Source organism: Doryrhamphus excisus, linkage group LG8 (assembly GCF_037039965.1).
Source record: "Doryrhamphus excisus strain RoL-2023G ecotype Guam linkage group LG8, RoL_Dexc_Guam_v1.1, whole genome shotgun sequence".
NCBI classification, from domain to species: Eukaryota; Metazoa; Chordata; class Actinopteri; order Syngnathiformes; family Syngnathidae; genus Doryrhamphus; species Doryrhamphus excisus.
The window spans coordinates 16,198,817-16,204,934 of NC_136364.1; positions in this window are offsets into that span (position 1 = coordinate 16,198,817).

A 6,118-nucleotide genomic window follows, 5' to 3' on the forward strand; every position below is an offset into this window, starting at 1 on the left:
TCCGATTGACAAATAGCTTATATAAATATTAATTCATTTTCTACCGCTTTTTCCTCACAAGGGTCGCGGGGGTGCTGGAGCCTATCCCAGCTGTCTTCGGGCGAGAAGCGGGGTACACCCTGGACTGGTCGCCAGCCAATCACAGGGCACATATAGACAAACAACCATTTACACTCACATTCATACCTATGGACAAGTTGGAGTCGCCAATTAACCTAGCATGTTTTTGGAATGTGGGAGGAAACCGGAGTACCCGGAGAAAACCCACGCATGCACGGGGAGAACATGCAAACTCCACACAGAGATGGCAGAGGGTGGAATTGAACCCTGGTCTCCAAGCTGTGAGGTCTGCGCGCTAACCACTCGACCGCCGTGTAATTCATTCGCGCGGGCGAATGAATGTTAAATTAATCAAATAAAGCAGACTACAGGAGTCATGCATAAAGTCGTTGACACACCAACAGAGACTATTAGAAAAATATATGACCAACTCCACGTCTGTGTGACTGGAGATCATTCAAAACGAAAAGAAAGAGTCTGCGGTCCATGTTGCGAGAAAGGGAGACAGTGCACTATAAAAGTCGTCAGTGACCTTTCCATGTTGTGTGTCCTGGCATGGCGAAGTGTCTCTTCCACCCTGCCTACACTCCAACCCAATGGAAAACAGCTGCTTGTGAGCACATTGTGCCCTGTTCAGTTCAGTTCAGTTCAGTTGCTTCCCATCTACCGCTCCCTTCGACTTAAGCGTCCAGTGTAATCCCTTGCGCCCCATCCTCATTTTAAAAGGTGGGGCCAGCGCAGCTGAAAACAAAAGCATGAGAACGTGTTTCTCACCCACATGTGGAACGCTCCCCTTCTGCAATCCAGTTGTTTGATTTCCCAAAGCTACTCCCTTGGTGATGCTCTGCTTCCTTTGGCTTCTTGCTGCTTGGGTTTTTGACATTTTAAAAGAAAACGGATGTATACCACAACTGAGCACTGTGGCTAAGTAAACACATACTTCAGTATTGTATTGGACTAATTAGCAAAGCTGGAATTATGACATTATGAGGAATGGACCACTCCAAGCACAATGGTGCAGACGTTAGAAATATATAAGCTACAATAAGGCAGAAGCACACGTGCACTGGCATGTGATCGTGGCGCTCTATAAAAGTATATTTTAGAGGCACTTTTGTGACATTTTAGCTGGTGAAAATAGCTGTACTATATGTACACCGTATGCATGTAAGTTGACAGACATGTTAGTTAAAATGTACTAAAACGTCAAGTATATAAAAACTCCACAGGTTCTGCATCAGAGGCCTCCTTTAACAAAAAAAAAAAAGATTTGCATCGTTTTCTATTTTGAGGTTTTACGGGGTTAAGGATGAATTTAATTTCCCTCATTATCAAAGCTTTACATCAGTGGTGGACAAACTATGGCCCGGGGGCCACATCCGACCCGCCAAGTGTATGAATACGACCCGCCCGTTCTTTTCAAAATATTTAATTTAAACTTAACCAAACATTTGCCCACCCCTGCTCTACATATATGTAGCTCTACATGTATTTATCTATCTTTTACAATCCGGACAATTAGAATGAATAAGGTCACTCTTGTCCATGTTGCTCAAAATCTCTCAGCAGGATGTGACACATAAACACACAAAAAACAACAACAATATGAACAAACTATACCATGATGAGGACTTCCAGTAACCTCCTTTAAGGAGACTAGTAACAAAATGTCAAAAATGACGAAGACTTTTAAGAGGAACTAGGATTAGTAATTGTGGTATGCTTATATTATTATTATTTTTTTTTACCAGAAGAGGCGTTGCAATGTTAAATATGTGGTGTGAGTGATCAAGTGATTGATAATTAGTAATGACATTAGACTTCTAACGGGTAAAGCGTAGCATGAGGACACACACAGAGGAAGTATTGCTTCATTAGCTGAGGGTGGGCCGTTACAAGCAGTGTGGGTGTGTGTATGTGTGGTCAATGGGTGCTGGTGTGTGGCAGTTGTAATTTCCTGCCTGCACATTGACCAACATGTAGGCACCTGCAGTCCAGCCGTCCTGTCTTTCTTTCACCTCACCCCATGCACACTTCTGCTGCACACCTGCATGACAAACAGTACAAGCGTAACAGCAAAGGCAGATGGGAACCCAGCATGACAAGCTCACCTCACCGTCCCCTTTGCCAGTAACTTCAACAGCCCAAATGGTGACAACAGAGGCTCTTTTTTAGAACACGATCAATTAGTCATGACCAGATACTGGAAACGAGAAGGGAGAAGCACTTCAAGAAACTTAAACAAACTCTTTACTGGATATTGTTGCATTGGTTTATACTGTTTTTTTATTATGGGAACATCCCTGTGGTTTGGTTTCAGTACACATCGATTTTTACTATTACTGTGTATATTCCTATCAATACAAAATATTAAAAACAGCTCTCAATGCTTCTCAACTTTTGCCTGATGCGTGTACTGTTAAGCCTTGCATATATATTTGCATGCATGACAATAAAAGAGTAAAAATTAGAAAATGTATAACTTATTTTGCACAAAATTATAAATTTTTCCACTTGTATTAATCTGTTAGACAGGGGTATCAAGCTATCGCTTTGAAATCATGCATCAAAGGAAAAATAGTGATGAGTATTTACTCAAGTATGGTAATGGTAATGGTTTAATTTCATTTGAACATGCATCAGATTACAATTGAATGCATCACATAATCAGTTCACAGTTCCACATGTCCAAAAGAGTAGGAAGAAGCAAAGCTTATTAAATCCTACCCCTCCATCTGGCACTTTTACAATCAGTAACTGTTATTTGTTCACTTCCTGCTTTCCAAATATAGTTTACGTTTTTTTAATTTATTTTTTAAATGTTTTTTTTTATTTTTGTCTTGTACTAAAGTACGAGGTGATATGACCATACAATGACAAAATTGGTTACCATAGTAACCGTCAATAAGTATACTGTAGATTTTGTTTTTAAAAGGTTTGGTAACACATATTTATATAATAACTTAAACACAAAGATAAATGGGCCAATAGCACATTTTGTAGGCCTTAAAAAATGACATTTGCACCCATTTAAATTTTATTTTACATACAGAGAATAAACTAGAATTGTCAATAATTTTCTTTTTAATATGGCACTTGTATATTTATTTGTAAGTACTGTACATGCTCGGAGTGGAAAATGTGACTGTTGGAATGAGCTTGCATGCAAATAATTAAACTAGATTGACAGCCCAACAAATACAATGTTTGTTTGTCATGTGAGACACATGACTGTACAGAACGTGGGTGTGGGTGCGTGTCAGCCTTGTTGGAGGCTGATGAGATATTTCCGGAAAAGTGGTGCATCCAGTGTGTGAGTAACATAACATGTGAAGGTGAGATTGCTGCACCTGTTACAGGAAGATGATAATGAAGAAATATTTGTGACAAAATACTTTGTCACTGTGACTAGATTCAATTCTGCAGTGTGGATGACTATGAAAATAAATTGTCCAGTTAAATAGGGGATGTCCGAAGAAAGAGGTTCACAATCTAGGACAGTATCACCATATAAATAAGTACCTGCTTGATAATATAATACTTGAAAATTAAATTAAACTGACCTGGGAATCATTTCTGGAAAATTTGGGGAAGGCAATTTTTTTTGCACATATGGCACTGAGAATTTTGGGATGTTCATAATAATGACATTTGTGTCATCCATCTGTAGATTAGGAGCCCATTAGCCTCTGTGGATGATCTGCTGTTTGGATGGAATGTAAACAAGAGAGACGGGATGGTCCTGCATGTCCTCCCCTCCATCCTCCGGCCTTCTGATAAGTCCAACTAAAGCGCACACATGAACCTCAATATTCCTCTGTGTGTGTCCCTCTACCCTCCACTGGCATCATATCTCCCACTTCCTGAACCAGCTGCAATGTTTCCCCCCATCCCAGGCTCCTCTTCCATTCCCACGATCTCACACCATGAAGTGTTTCTGTGCTGAGTCATGAGCACAATGCCCCCATCTGCTATAAATATTATTGCTGCTATCAAGTGGACACAACTAACTGGAAAACACGCACATTAAAGGAAAGTCTGCAGATCTACATTTATGTAATCATCTTTTGAGAAAGATATCATTTTTAGGGATCATTCTTTTCATTGGAGAATTTCAGGAGAAACTGCAACAGAAACCTGAACCCTGACGCTCTGACACCAGACTGAAATGCTGTAGCTATCATGCTAACTGTTAGCATGGTGACACTTAGCCCTGATGAGCTGATGTCGGACTGAAATGCTGTAGTTGCTAAATGTTTGCATATAAACCTATGAAAAAGGCTTAAATGCTACCATGCTAACATTAGCATCCTAGCAACGCTAACATGCTATCTGTTAGCATGCTAACATTGAACATGAAAACACTGTCTATGTAAGTTTACGGTAATGTTAATGGTTTTATTTCATCTAAACATGCATCAGATTACAATTGAGTGCATCACATAATCAGTTCACAGTTCCACATGTCCAAAAGGAGTAGGAAGAAGCAAAGCTTATTAAATCCTACCCCTCCATCTGGTACTTTTATAATTAGTAACTGTTACTTTTGTTCACTTCCTGCTTTCCTAATATAGTTTAAGTTTTTCTATTTTTATTTTTTAAATTTTTTTGTCACATACCGAAGTACCGAAGGTAATATGACCATACAATGACATAATGGGTACCATAGTAAAGACAGAAGCGTGTACCATTACACCACTCGGGATACTCGGAATGTACAGATTGTTTTTAGCATTGGCAGCGGTTAACTTCTTTTTACATATGTGTCAATTAAGAAGCTGAAGTTGCAATTGTTACATGTATGCTTGTATAACCGGAATGTAAACATAGGAAGGTTAGGGTTCGGTTTTGACTATGAGAAGCCTGATCCTGTCCTAGCTGACTTTGGGCAAAATGAAGACTCCACCCCGGAGTGGTTGCCAGTCAATCACAGGGAACATACATCATGAACAAACAAGCATTTCACGCTCTTTTTCCTCAAAGTCAGCTGTGATAGACTCCAGCTCAAGCGTGACAGTGAATGTAATAAGCAGCAGAAAATGAATGAATAACCACTAACATGTCAGGCTGTGTCATCACTCACATCCCAATCAAACTCATACTATTCTGCTTCCGTTTATTGGCAGTGGATCGACCGTCCGTGCTGAAAGTCACGTCTCAAGGAGAGAGAATGACCGGGTTTTCTAGGAGCGAGGAGGCTGGGGGAGGGGTTGAAGGAGCAGGACACAGGAAGTGGGGACAGATGAGGAGCCAGGAGACAATGTGATGCACAGGGGTGCTGAGCTTGTGTGTGGGAGGAGGAGTGGGATGGGAAGGGAAGGAAAAGCAAGCAGAGGAGCCCTGTTGGGACTGGGGGAGGAGGAAGAGTAGGAGGAAGGGTTGGGGGGGCAAAGGAGCAACAGGGTGTGTGCATCTGGCACAAGGAGGCAGGGGAAAAGATAGCGTGGGCCAGGCTGGCCGGACGTGACTGTTTGTGTTTGATTGAAGAGGGATGTGAGACGAAGACCCCTCGCTGGCTTACTGTTACTGGAATGCTGCCACATGGAAGATGGACACGGACACACACACGCACAGATTTGTGCAGAGAGAGCGGACAGAAAGGAAGCGGCTGGTTAGACTAAGACCACGGAGGAAGTTGTGCGGAACAATTGGACGAAGGGAATCTTTCTCTTTGAGTGAATCATTATTGCCCATTTAAAACTAATGATGTGCAACCAATCTATAAATTATTACAAACCTACTACGACTACTATTATTACAACTACTCAGAGTATTACCCGTGCGACAGTCATGTATCCAAATACTCTGGAAATCAGACATACGTTTACATGCATACAATATTCCTGTTAATCACAGTATAGTGAATATTCCAAAGACTTTTCAGTAACACCTTTTTGTCATTGGCTTGTTTGATAAAAACCTGAATCGGACCCCAGACATACATATTTATCAACCCGAATATTCATACAAACCTGGAAATCAGGAAATGCATCCAACCGGAGAACTGTTCACTGTTCCGACTGCAAAAGGGTTTTCGGCTTGGCATCCAATGAAGACG